The sequence below is a fragment of the Pezoporus occidentalis genome, unplaced genomic scaffold (genome assembly GCF_034315485.1).
Source record: "Pezoporus occidentalis ecotype Australia unplaced genomic scaffold, CSIRO_AGI_Poc_V1 ctg51, whole genome shotgun sequence".
Classification (NCBI taxonomy): Eukaryota; Metazoa; Chordata; class Aves; order Psittaciformes; family Psittacidae; genus Pezoporus; species Pezoporus occidentalis.
The window spans coordinates 3,559,931-3,575,091 of NW_026915847.1; the positions used below are offsets into that span (position 1 = coordinate 3,559,931).

Consider the following 15,161-nt stretch of genomic DNA (forward strand, 5'->3'; position numbering starts at 1 on the left):
TCTTACCACTAAACATTTGTCAGTCTGAACTTTCCTGATTCTCTAAAGGAGAAAGACTGTGCTCAGTTTTTCCTTTCATAAAATTAGACTCATTGCCTCTAACCTGAATGCCAGAATTCTTCATCTAGAGTTGTTAACTGGAATCAAAATTTTCAACCACAAATGGAAGAACACAGTACATTAGAAAGTATTCTATCCAAATAAGCACTTGCCTTTGCAGGCTGATCTGCCAAAGACATCCTGATCCCCAGTCTCACACAATGAGAGCCCTGTCTCCTCCTACCAATTTCTGAGCATCTTCGAGGTGACAGATATTTGTAGATATTCATAGAAGGAATGTAGAGACAACAGGGATCTCCAGCTGCCCCTGCATTTGCTGCAGGGTGGAGCTGCTTTTGTACACCACTACTTTCATTCCACAAGAAAACGCATGGGACAACATACAGTAATATAGGGGGACAGATTTAGTGTCTATATAATTTTATTGTTGAATGTTGGTTAAGAACAGAGAACCAATTAAACAGTAAAACTGGGATAGAATAAGTGTAAGAGAACCTCTGTAACACCCCTCTAACATGGTGTGCCTGAGCCAAAACAGCCCATTGAATTAGCTTGCTGGTAACAGGATGCCAGCTTCAGCAACTCACAAGGGAGGCATGTACTGAGGATTCGCATCTGTTCGATTACCTAGCCTAAATAACACATATCCATTTACAGCAGGGCCCCCCAAGGAACAGTTTTTGGCTTGATTTCAAAGTAAAACTCAAGCTCATTTTGCAAAACTGTAAGCAGAAGACTAATTTTTGTCCCATGCCCTCAAATGCATCTCTTAGTTCTTTTATTCTAGCTGCAACTTACCATACAAAGAGAAAACCTTACTTTAAAACAAAGCTAATTTTTCCTTCCTGTTTTTTTATCCTAAATACAATGTGTTGTTAGAAAAGGCCAACAAAAATCTACTACAGAGACACATCAAAGTAGAACCATAGCTTTTCTGAGTTAGCTCTTATGCCTTGATTCTGTACAGTGAGAAGAACTATTTTTCCACAAAAGCATAAAGATAACAAAGAAATGCTATAATTAATGTAGTAACAGCCAGCATATTTTAGAAATCTGTGGGATTCCTCAATTTGGTGTAATTTTAAATTTAGATTTTTTTCACTAATAGAACCATAGAATAGTTAGGGTTTGAAAGGACCTTAAGATCATCTAGTTCCAGCGTTAGTATCACGCAGGCGTTTGGCTTTCTATAGCATACCAGTAAAAAATTTTCAACACCAAATTTGTGTCAAAAATTTACCTGTAAATACTTCAAGTCACGGATTAAAATAAAACTACTGATATTTCCTTGGTGGTGGTACATGTTTCACCCTTTCAGAGGTTGGAAAGATAACTTACAGATCTGTTTCTTAAAAGAAGGAAGGGTGTCTATGACAGGCCATAAGATTCTACACCAGTAAAAAGCTGAGCCTCAAACAACATCTGGCCCAACATGGAAGTGAGGTATTTCCATTTTCTAATTGCTATAGATACTTATTCAAGAAACACAACAAATAATTTAAGAATGAAACTTTCTCTTCCTCACTGATTTATAAGAAGCAGCAGTCCAGCAAGTATTTTCAAACATGTGTAATTGGTTTTGCATGAAACAGGTGTGCTTTAAAGCACGAGGAAGCCTAAGTGTCTTTTATGCTTATAGAAACTAATGGACTCCAAACATAGGCTTAGAATCACAGAATATTCCTTTCTTTTCCTGGATGAAGTCTCAGTTCAGGAGAACTTATTTCTGCTTTTCTGGCCCAGCAGAGGAGTGGAAAAGGATTGTCAACACCTGACAAACCTACAGCATAAACCTTCCATATAACAAAAATTTCATTATTCCAAATGGAGTTAAATAAAAAAAAAAAAAATTTGTTGCTTGTTTGCAGTTCCAAACTCAATTTCATTAGTGTCACAATGAAAGGAATAGAAAAAGTATCCATAAACTTCAGGTTTGAGCTCTAAAATACTTTACAGTGTAGCTCCATGGTTCTTTTGTTTGTTTTCAGTTGGTTTAAACCACTTTATAACCAGTAATCATACAGCCAAATGTATGTAAGCACCATTGTTGGTGGGGCTGGCATTAGGCTGTTTTTCCCTCCTCTCTGAAATACATTTTTTTTGAAAGGAAACTGGATTTTTTGATCCAAGTGTACACAAATATTTATTATTCTTTAGAAACACTTTAAAATATTAATTAAAAAGCCATATATGTGTATGCAAACATATATGTAGGAGCTATTGTCTAGTCCCTTTCATGTTATCTATTGGCTGAGTTCCCAAACATACTTATACTCTCAGAATACTGCAATTATCAGAATCCTATTATGAGATGTCCACATAGGCCCAGGCCAGCAACATCACAAATACAGTCAGATAGTTTGCAACAAAATATAAAATCTAAGAAAGAACTCAACTCTAACCCCAATGCACAATTTATTTTTTTTTTTAAGAAAAGACATACAAAGGATTTATAAAAGCAAATATTCTCCCAGTGCATTGCCTGATTAAACAAACTACTGTACTTTTTAAAACATAGTCACAAACCAACTTTTCCCTAATGGACCTAATAGTATTCTAAAACAACTACAAAATATAAATACAAACAAAAAGGCAGATTTTAATATCAAGCATCCATTATTCTGTTAGAATTTGAGTTTTGTCATTATTTGCTCTAGGTTTTCCTGTGCAAAAAGCAAACTTCCGAAGGGTGAGTTTTAGTTTGGTGTGAGGCTGAACATCCCTGGAATAACACACATTGCAGCCTTACCTTCCCAGACAAGAGATGTATGAAGAGACGAAAGAAGTAAGCAAGAAAAACTGCTTGTAAACTAGGTCAAATGCAAAATGTTTGTGACAAGTATTCATTCCAATGATTTAGTTTGTAAAATAATACAGCTATCTTGTATGCACCACAGCTTGCAAACCAGTAAGAACACTAGAGTGGGTACTCAGGATACATTTCATTTTCTTTAAATTTCATGTAGAACAATATGCACTGAATAGCTATTCTTATACTTTAAAGTGCATTTATCACAGACATATCCAAGTGTCAAATTTCTCTAGGCATAAATGTTAAATTCAGCTTTAATTAACTGTCTTTTAGTATAAGGCAGCTTCATATGATTAAAAAGAACATTTCTTTCAGTCACTCATGGCAGTTTGAGCTGCATCCACACACACTGTCAAAGTTCAGAAAACTGAATCATTACCATTTTCAAAACTATTGTGCCTGCCCTTAATTAAAGCCTTTGCATTTCAGTTTGTGATCAAAGGTCATGTTCACAGGGCACTTAAGTTTTCAAACAAATGTTAGATCCTTTTCTCAGTTACTCTAGATTTACCTCATCAAATCACCAGCAGTTTCCAATGACTTCCCAGTACCTATTGCTGTTGGCTGCTCAAATGCACTCTTCTCTCACTGCTGTTATATGATACCAGCATCTCACTATAACTATGTACATGCCATTTCAGACAAAGCATAGGATGAGAGACCACTGAAAGTAGTCACTGAAAAATTGACTTATACTGTTTCAATATAGCACCTTCCATGAAGGCATTCACAATATCACCTCATCAGTATACAGCTGGCAGTGGTATAAGAACACATGCAGACAATTTTGCTTTTATGTTACCCGGAGGTGATCTGAGACAGTGACCATCTGCACCTTTCTTTCTCCAAAAGCCCTTTTGCACAGAAAGTGAACACTGAACTCTGCTAACACAGCCATCACAACTCCACAGACAGCTGCCATGGATAGTCAGTCCCCAGCTTCACCACCACTGCCTACCAACCATGCAGCACCAATCATCAGAGTCAGGGAGTAACCACTTGTCTTGTAAGCTTTTCATCACTGAAGTTGTAGCTCCACGTATATGTGCTGGATGAGCTGAAAATGCTGAAATTGTTACTAGGTTCTGCAATAATATTGATCAACTTTTATAGGATAGATCCCATTCCTGTACATGCAGCAAATTAATTTTTAAAAGAAGATAGTGATGAGACACTGTGCACATTTACCAGCTATTTATTTTCATTATAGAGATTAACAATTTGCTAAATAGTTCAATCAGCATAGCGTAGTCAGCAAAGTAAAACACTTCAATCAATATTTGCTGGATACCTGCTTATTGGCTGGAGAACAAAGACTATACAGTAATTTTCAACCTTTAGTGCACAGTTGTTTCTCAGAGTCCATATAAAACAAAAATGAAATTTTTTTCACAATAGACATGCATCTGGTACTGAAGGGTTTACTGTTCCAATGGAAAGCTGTTTGCAGAGACACTAAAGATGAAAACAAATAAAAGGAATATAAGCTATATAAACTTCACTGCTATGCTTTTGCAGTAGTACAGTACATGTTTTATTATATAGTATAGTCTATAAGAAACATTATATATTTATATTCATAAAATATAGAATAAAAAGTGATAAAATATTGTCTATATTTTCCCTACTATCTATAGTAAGGAAACTGGGACTTTACTACATGCATGCCCCTATTATCTGCTGTATACCAAGTGACATTTTCAGCTGTTTATTTATCTGAAAGGGTCAAATAGAAGGGCAGGCATATCTGCATATGGTTGGATACTTTTTATAGGCAATGTTAGATCTTGACTCTCATGCAGTGTGTGGAGTCAGAATAATTGGAGTCAGAATAATTCATTTGTGCAGCACTGAGACTATCTACTACCTCCAGGCACACTTTTCAAGAAATAATGTAGGCATAATATGAGCATAATAGAAAATACGAACTTCTCAGTCTCTAAGAATCATCATAAATTGCTTTTCTTCCCAAATTCTCTGCAACCGAATATCTTTATCTTCTCTGTGTAGGGTGTACCTTTGCATGCTTTCTAGAGAAAAGTACCAACACATGGTACAAGATAAGCATTACAAGATCCCCCTGGGCAAAGGCTGAGGTGAACAGAATTTAACAGCTTATGTAGGTGCATAACTAGGTGTTTGAATAAGAAGCCTTGAGTATTTGATTACAAATACAATTTTGTTTATTTTTACAGCTCGGGCATGTGATCAGAGTTGCCTCCAAAACCTCAGGAACTCTGTATTGAGTGCATCACAAAGAAGATGCCACTTTGCAACATCCAAATGGATGCTGAAAGAGATCAAGGGACAGAAAAAATCTGTACCTTATGAGTGCTTTGCATATGCTCAGAGAGTCAGATCAGATGCAGCAAGGCTTATTAACTCAGCATAGTTGCCATCCACAGCAGAGCGGTACTCCCTTGCACCATGCCTCTTACGCAGAACGATACTGACAGTATCTGTACAAGGGCTCACTGCATCCCAGATTCCTGGAGGTTATGGTTCCGGTATAGGGCCTGAGTCAGCCTGGCTGACCACTTACGCTGCTGACACTTGGTCTGCAAATTACCAAATACAAATAGGAGCTGACTGTACTGAAGATGTGCTAGGAGGAAAAAAGGCAGCTCCTGTTAACGTTCTTCCCCTGCAAAGCACTAGGATCACATACACAGCTTCTTTCCCCAGTGTGCTCCAAAACTGAAACACACAAAACTGAAAATCACACATTTAAAACACAGTTATAACAACCTCTCTGTATCTAGGTCTATTCTCTTCCACAGCTATTCATATGAGAAATAACTAATCCTTGAAGGTAAAACCCCAAGTTTAATTTATCTCTTAGAGTCAATGTAAACATAAACAAGCTGTCAAATCTACCCATATAAATCTTTATTACATTTTCAGGGTATACAATGAAAAAAGAGAAGGAAGAAACTATTTATTTACCTTATTAATGAAGTACACAGCATGAGCACTAAATTCAATGTTTATAACCTATTTGAAAGAGCTTTTCTTTTTTTCACTGAGAAAGATCTGTCAACTGTAAGGTTATGTTAGAGATTAAAAGTGGCAAAGAAAAATGGTCTTTATAAATTGGACATAATTAACATTTGAGTCTTGGCATCATTAAAAATAGATGCTGCTAGTAATCTGCTCTTTATTGAAACCTGGGGTACAGATATTCTGCCAGTATCAGTTGCTGCAGTATGCCGCTTTACAGGGAGAAGAAATTGCTGTGTATTGCTGCACCCAGTTAGCTCTCAGCTAAGACTTAATGTAGACCTCTCCTGCAAAGCATTCTTGTTCTGCACCATGAGATCATTGTCACACCTCTGTGAACTGCTGCTAGCAAAAGATGACCTCTGCATTGTGGTTTCAATGCACACAGTTTGCATGCAGGAAGAAACACCTACAAGTGATGGTTCAAGCACTGCAGGGGTCCAAAACACCATCCATTCTCAGATGCAACTGAGAATAGGACACAGCACACAGCACTCATCATCTGCAACCATTATAATGAGCACTGGTAGTAAAATAATGAAATACAGGATTTTTCCTCCATCTTTCAGTTTTTCTGAACAAAGCCCAACCATGTGAAGAAGCTTTCTGTAGTCTTATTATACGTACTGAATATACTAGACATTTCCTTGGATATCATTTTTATATAATACTACATCATATTTGAAATCTGTAGTCATTAAAGACAGCCAGTAGGCTGGTTGCTCTTCCCCTTGCCCCCACCATAATTTCTGGGAATCACCCCTACAAAATCTGTTGCATACTGGGAACAATCCACAAAACCTGAAGAGTAAAAATCCCCTCCGAAGTGCCTGTGATGCCTGCTCTTCCCTGCTTACTTTCACTGTGAAATAAAAGCCACAGAAGACAAATTCTAGCTTCTGTCAGCAAGCTAATGATGGAGCACTCCTAAGCTTTTTTGGCTATTCATTTATACGGGCAGCCAATGGGGAGTTGTTATTTGCTCAAATCTGAATACCTCAGGCCAGTTACTACAATTCCACCACCCAAAGATCACTGAAACAGACTCCACAATTCAAAAAAAAAGCAGCTGTTAATGGCAGCCAGGGAATCCCAGATGTTCTGGCAACCTACATCCCAAAGAATACTCACTCCAGTATGATCAAGAAAATAAGATGCAGAAATAGAGAGAGAGGCTTTTCTCTCACACTTTTTCTCCCCACCACCACCCCATTCCCCCACCCCACCTAGCTATGCATATTGCTTGAGCAAAACATGACTGATCTGGCAATTTCTCTGTCTGTCCATATGAGCAACTTGCTCCCCTGAAGCAACCCAAGTGTTTAAGCTGAAATTTCAAGGAAAAATGCCTTCTGAGACTGAAAGTATTCAGCACTGCTCACAGGGCCTGAGGCAGCTGGATAGAGGGAGGAAAAATTTAAAAAAACCATCTCATTTCCATATGAGTATCAGAAAACCTGTGCCAAAACCCCATGCTAGAGAAGCCAAGGAAAGAACTTGTACTCTAACCACATATTGCCAGGGAGATTTCAGAGGCAACAAGCCAAGAGTGGTGAAAAGCACATCCAGTTGTCTCATAAGCAGCCAGTCAACACAATCTCACTTCAGTATATGACACACAACTTAAATCAAGGCAAATATTGCTGGACTGATCAGATGATGAGCTCAATGGCATTACAAAATTACCGTAACACAATCTTCCGCATCAAAACTTGAATAAAAATTGCTCTATGAGTATGACTACAATGACAAAATAAGTTGGAAATCCCATTTTTTAATTTACTGAATAGACAGTCTATTTTTGAGTATGCTAAAATCTGCATTTCATAATTTGTATCTATTGCCATAAAAATCTTAGTAAGTTCTTCAGAACTCTTACTATAAATTAAACATGACACCATTTACACTGATGAGCCAGTTACTTAAAAGCAGCACAGTTTATATTTGCATTTAGCATAGGTATTTCCAACACTCCCAGTTCCTCAACAGATTGCAACATTTACTCAAATGGCAGAAGCTTATTCACATATTAAATACAGAAAGGAATCTTGCTGCCTTAACCAAATCCAGGCTTTTCAACACTATACAAAATCTCCATCAGTCTACTGACTCATGGGAGCAGCTGAAAATGAGAACTCAGAATTTAAAATGCTCTGCAGCTGGGGCAATAATGTCCCCAGTACACACCTTCACCTAAGTTTGCCATAGAAGCTCGTATTACCCCTCTGCCTATACCTGAATGCGTTGCCTGTTGGGGCCCTTAAGGTCCCAAATTACCTTAAGGTAATTTGAATGAACTGTTTTTACATGAGGTACAGAACTGACAAACTATCAGCCCCCACAGAAGCACCAAATTGTCATGAGATTATCCAGGAAGAAAGGTAAAGATTTTATCCTCTCCCTCTTCCATTGTAAGGTAACTTATTAACATGAGATTTTGAATGTTAAAGTGAACATTTTAGAGCGATTCTGCTCAGCCAGTCTCAACCTTTTTCATTTCCTACTGGGTGTCTCTCTTGGGAATTCCAGCATTGTTTTTTTCCTGAAGTTACTGCTACATGCAGCTGCAGCAGTAACACCACCAGAAAGAACTTTCGTCATAGAACCATAGAATGGTTTGGGTTGGAAGGAACCTTGAGGAACATCCGGTTCCATCCCCCCTGCCATGGGCAGGGACACCTTCCACTAGACCAGGTTCCTCCAAGCGCAGTCCAACCTGGCCTTAAACACTGCCAGGGATGATCCATCCATCCATGTGAAGACTTAAAATGAGTAGCATTATTTCCCCAAAGTCTGTGCCATGTTTACATGCAGCACCCATCCACCAGTACTCCAGACATCCATAAGAGTTGTTGAGAGGAGCAGAGAAAGCTGCTTCAGCTCTACTATATAAAAGAATACGTGTAGAGTGCATATTTTCTGACTAACCCTACTCTCTTCAAAAACAGTCATAAAAGTTGGAAAAGTGATCAACAACCTGATATTTTAATAAAAAGAAATATTAGCAACACAGGGCTCTAAGAACCTCTACATCATTTGCTCCAATATTTTACTGTCACAGACACCACATAATAAACCCCCCTTCACACATTTTTGAACTACACCTTGAAATTATTTTAATTTTTTCTCCCACCCTTGTGACTGGAAGGCCATTCCAAAAAACGATTGCTATAATAGTTCAGAGTAATTTTCTAATTTGCAGCCCAGCATTATTCATGGAGAGTTTATACTCATTTGTTCTTCTGCCAACATGGTCTTTTAGCTAAGTAATTATTTTCTGTTCCTCATACTGGTCTCCTGATGTATTCATAAGAAAGGAATCATATGCTCTCTCATACTTCATTTTGTTAGGATAATTAGCCAAGCTTTTCCAATACACTGTCATACAACAGGCTCTCCATTCCTCAGACTAGCTGATCTGTTCCAGTCCTAATTCATCTTTCTTGAATGTGAATGATCACATTACTGACAGCTTTCTAGAAAAGCCCTAACTCGGGTGTATTGAACATAATTCCCTGGATTCATCCAGGAATCACGCTTGCCTCTCTCTGCTGCATTACATCCCACTTTGATCAACTCACTTACCTGTGTTATCTTTCACGTAATTTGTTTCCAATGCATGAAGCCTTAGTTCATCCAAAAAGTTCATGTTAGTAGAAAATATATATTTTTGCCTTGTCTTGTGTGTGTATATACATAACTATATATGTACTTGGAGACTACTGTTTTTTCATCCCATTTCTCTTATTCCAGACTGAGTGCCTTGAAGCAGCTCCATGGGTAAAGAATTCTCTCAGCTGGCAACCCGTTTTCCCTTAGGACATCAGAAGCTTTCTTCACACACCAAATTTTAATTTAAGTGGAAGCTTGAAGGAGTCTCACATATATTTCCAGAAAAGCAAGGAAAATAAGAGTTATCAATAAGGATTTTTCTTTTGTTATTATGACAGTTTGTGATAATGTTTAAAAAATAGTGGAGGCTAAGGGCTGGTGGCAATATTACCTAACAGATGGTAATTCGTTTCTGCTTTGGGGATATCTGGGTAAAACTGCTCATCGGATATACTATCGTAGAAGGCATAAAAATAGGTTAGAGAATGAGAGGGAGTACCTACAATTTTTGGGGACTTGTTACAAGCTCTGTTTTCTTTGCCTTAGTAGACACGATCTATCTATTAACAAAAGCCCAGTTTAGCAAACTTATAGCTGTACTTCCATAGACAATGGCCCTCTCAACCTTCAGAACTGCAGTACTGTCATGAGAATGACTATTGTGCCCAGAGTTCCCACATACTTCATCTGCATTGTTAGCAATCCAGGCTTGAGAGGTGCAAGGAATTTTCTCACAGGAACATTCAAAAGTCCCTGGGAAAATAAACATTCCCAACAACCCAAACATTCCCAACTATCCAAATATAAACATTTCCAAAAGTATCTACAATGAAAAAAATATTTTTTGTCTTTTGTTTGAGGCTTTTCTTTTTTTTTTTTTTCAATTTGAGAAAGCATTTCATTATTGAACTACACCAATCAAACCTGCGTAACCGGAATCAAGTTCTTAAGTGTAGAAATACTCCAACAAATGACCTACTGCTCAGCCATCTTTAAACAAACAATCTTTGATAGCATTCTGACCTTCGCACAACCCCTCTCTCTCTTCTGAGATTAGAACTGAAAGGGGGGTTATATATTTATTTATTAAAGAAATACACTTCTGGCTTCAGAAGTGATTTCAAGATAGATACCTCACCTCTCTCATGATCTAAATCAGTTTCTGCTTTAAAGGCATGAAGTAGGTGTCACTGGATGCAGTTATCGCTGTGGGCCTATTTACTCTGCAGCAACCCAAATACAGTTTTGTACCTACAAGGCAAGGCAAAAAGCAGACTTCACACAGTTCCTTTACTTCTCAATGCAAAGCTGTAAGAGGGACAACTTAATGTTAAAAACATTTCACTGTTTTATCAGTGAAATTAGTCACTTCTGCATAAAATGTACATGATTTTGATCTCAAACCATTTTACAGAAAGACTTGTTTTCCTCATCTGAGTACACATCACAGTGCTTGACTGCCATATTCAGATAAATCCTTTTTTTCCCACATTATCATCTTTTTTCTTTTAAGCATAACTGCAATCTCCAATACATAATACTTTTCTATAAGCACAACTGAGGTCTTACAGAGTTAGAAGCCAGTAAGTTATGAGAAGCCTACTTTCAGACTGCTAAGTAGAGTCAGGAAAGCTGATAGTCATGGCTGCCCATGGTAAGTAATTAAATTCTGACTTTTATGAAATGCAAAGTGTGAATAATGACACTAGGTAAATATTTTAAATTAATTGTTTCTTTCACAATTTATATACTGATGGCACAAAAAGATTCTAACACTCAGAGTAAACACCAAATAGATTTAAATGTTTTCACTACTTAAAAAAAAAGAAGAAAAAAAAGATTCACTTTTTTCTGAAACTAAAAAGTGGTAATTTTCTGGGATTGTTTCAAACATGCTTTATCAGCAAATAAACAGAAGATATTAGGAACAGTATTCTTAGCAAAGATGTTTAAGTCTGAAATTTGATCACGCTTCTATTTCTAGAAATCATTTATATGTTCTTTCTTGCATTCAACTTGCAAATTCTTATTCAGAAATTCAGCAAAATAATGTTTTCTGCAAAAGAAGATAGCTGTTATTAGACAAGCTGATATGAGATGGAAAGAAATGGACAACTTTGTTTTTTGTATATGAAGTCTCTTTCAGGAACTCAAAAAAGCTTGTGCTCCTCAAAACTTGTTTCCTCCAACATACCTCCTTGTCTAACAAAACGCCACCAACTCCATTCTCACCCACCAGACATTTTCTGTGAGATATCCAGATGTCAGCCACAACACTACAGCTTATTAAATGAAGCTGCCTCAACCAGGAGACAGGAAAGCTGTAGCACAAATGCTGATGACAGCTCTCCTCCCTTTCATATTTTACATGCTGCTCCTTCCCTTCTGATGTGCAGTATAATTTCTCACTATTGCATCCTTTGCTGCTTCCAAGAGAGCTCTGCTAAGATGACAGCACTTGCTGCCTCACCCTTTACCTCCTCACCAAATGACATGAAATACCATAGGGTGCAGAGATTTACAGTCACTATCATATCTCAGGATATACTCAAATTGGCGTCAGGAACAGGAATTGGAAATTTTACACAGGCATGCATTTCAATGCCACCAAGCAGCAACTCATTTTAAAAATTACTCTGTCAGTAAATACCTTGAGCTAGTTGTCTTCCAAAAACCATTAAAAGTTAAGTTGGTTACAGGAGGTGTATGAGATTCTATTTAACTTTGGTCCAAGTCTAGGGAAAGTAGCTTATGGAAGATACCTGTATTTTAAATCATTAACAGTTCTCAGAGAGATCAAAATTAGTATTAGAAATTCACTAAAAAGTCTGCCCTACAAAAGTAGGGGATAAAAGGAGCACATGCACATTGTAGCTGGAATGATTTTATGTCATGTAGATTAGATGACAAAGATTTGATTTCTGTCTAAATAAATCAAAAGAACAGATCTTGCCATAGATGACGTAACTTTGTATACTTTTTAATGGCTGACTACAGACACTACAATGTCTTGAGGACTTTTGAAAACAAGTAGGAGATTCCATCTACTTAATAAGCAACACATAGGCTATGCTTCCAAAACTGTGTTAGTAGCCTTACATATCAAAATTATTTTAATTCACCAGCTTCACAGGCACAGCACCAGTTTCACTCAAGCACAAGTAATACAACAAATAATACAGAAAAGCTTAGCAAATATAGGCTTTAGCAAAGTGAAGTGGTCATTTTCACTTTAAGCAAGTACAATTGCACAGCCTACAATTTCTCCTCACTCCTTTCCCCTGGCAGAGGGAATAATTATTTATAAAAGAAAAGCATTTTAACACCAGATGTATTATATGAATGGTAGTTATACATGTAAAAATATGGTAATCTCTTCAGCTTGAGGATAGGTTATGATACAGTGCTCTGATAATTGCACAGCATCCTATATGCTGACAGGATGGTGGTAGTTTTAGAAAATTAATGTTTAGAGGCCTCCCCCTTCCACATATCATATCTAAAAGTGAAAAAGATATATGCAACAAAGAACAGCTTGTATGTGAAATAATGCTGTACTCATAGGGAATCTTCCAACTCATTCAATAAATTCTCTGTAAATTGTTGCAGACCCTCTACATCCAATGTGATTATTATAGCAGCTGCCTGAACTCAGCACATTGCAAATGGACCCTTTAAACAGAAATCTGAAGAAAGTCAAGACACCACTGGATAAAATGCATACATCTTCATCTAACTAATTCTAGCATGCATTTTGTATTGGGTCTGTCTGAGATGGAGTTAATTTTCCTCACAGAAGCACTCATAGTGCTGTACTTTGTACTGCTAAATAGAAACGTGTTGATAATACACTAGTGTCCTGGCATTATGGCTGCTTCTCCAGCATCCCCTCTCACCCACAGACTGGGGGTGGCCCAGATCATGGGAAAGGACACAGCCAGGACAGCTGACCCAAACTGACCAAATGGATATTCAGACCACATGACATCTGCTCAGCAATAAAAGCTAAAAGAAAGGAGAAGGAAGAGGGTGCATTCATTATTTATGATGTTTGTCTTCTAGGGCAACCACTACGTGCACTGAAGCCTTGCTTCCCAGGAAGTGGCTGGACATTGCCTGCTGATAGGAAATAGAGAACAAAATCTTTGTTTTCCTTTGCTTCTGCAAATGATATTTGCTTTTGCTTTATTAAACTGCCTTTATCTTGACCCAAGAGGCTTTTTTTTTAATCTTATTTCCCACTCCCTGCCTCCCATCCTGCTGAGGAGGGGGGTGACAGGGTGGCTTGGTGGGCACCTAGTGTCCAGCCATGGTCAACCCACTACACATCTCAAGACATGAACTGATCTAGCATGAATATCAAGGCTCATTTGCCTAGTTTTCTAATAAAACCCATGCAATTTCCAGTGTTAAAAAAAACACATCCAGCAACTGAATTGTAGAATTTTATTTAGAAGCAAACCCCAAAAATAAAACCCCAGATGCCAAAACCAACACCCTCCTCTTCCGTTTATGACTTTCATTTCTTCACCTTTCTGCAGGTGAGCAGCCAGGATGCTTATCCAGAACAATAACAGCCACAGTTACAAATGACAAAAAAAGAACATGAGAATGTAATGAGGGCAGTGAATACTGAAGGTATTGGGATGAACTCTTGCTCAACATCTGTAATTTATCCTACCTATGAATGGAACAAACACAAAGAGGATAACATAGCTTACAAGCAAGTGGATACACAGAAAATTAAATTCAGTATCAGTCATGTTAGAGTAGTTATGAGACTAGTGTGTCATATCTGCTTTTCTAGCATCAGCTACTTGAAATGTGTATGTATGCATGGGACAAGTTTATTTGGATATTACAAACTTAGTCTCATCAAGAGATATGGTATTTTTGAATAACACTCCATTTTATATATTGCTCTCATGCCAGATCATTTTAAATCACTAATTAGATGCAAGAACAAGCACTTAATTGCATTGTATTATGGGCTGCATTAAATATTGTATTAGTCAGTGGCTTTTTCCCAACAGTTCCCAAAATAATTTTTAAACTGAAGACCACAAAGAAGTCTGGATATAAGAAAAGTAAAATTACCAGAGAAACAGGCTACAAAAAGCTATTTGTGTTCCAAATTCACACGGAGGAACATGAGAAATGGGATAAGGAAAAGCGGGGATAAAGGTCCTGATTCAGGAAAGCATTCTATTTTGAGGCATTTCAGCAGCTGTCTAAATACCATTGATATCCCAAATGAAAGCAAAGGAGAACTTAGAAGTTAAAAATGAAATTTTCAGTTTTACAGTAAATTGATTAATTTTAAAGAAAAAACTTGCTTAATGGTAGATGATACTTTATGAAAATATACATGATATAGTGGAAAGAGTGTATTACTTAAGGGGGGAGGAGACATTTTATAAACCTGATTGGAAACTGTCAATACAACAGGCTATTAAACTTTCTTACATGTATTTCCCAACTTGGTGATTATTTTTCACAGCGCTAGTATCATCAGACTGCTTGAAATGAAGACTGAAACTTTTCCCTGATCTTAAAATGTCCCATAAAACATGCCTTGATTTATTCCCTCATTTATACATACTTAATATCTCAAAAGAAGAATAAAAGGGGTCAAAATGCTTTTCAATATTTGACTAACAAAACTTTACTACATGGA

The 15,161-nt window shown here is 37.3% G+C and overlaps 1 protein-coding gene across 11 annotated transcripts in view; it reads right to left on the reverse strand.

The window, feature by feature from the left end:
• Positions 1-15,161, reverse strand: part of INPP4B (inositol polyphosphate-4-phosphatase type II B) — a 313,515-nt gene that overhangs the window by 123,940 nt on the left and 174,414 nt on the right. The window lies entirely within an intron of this gene.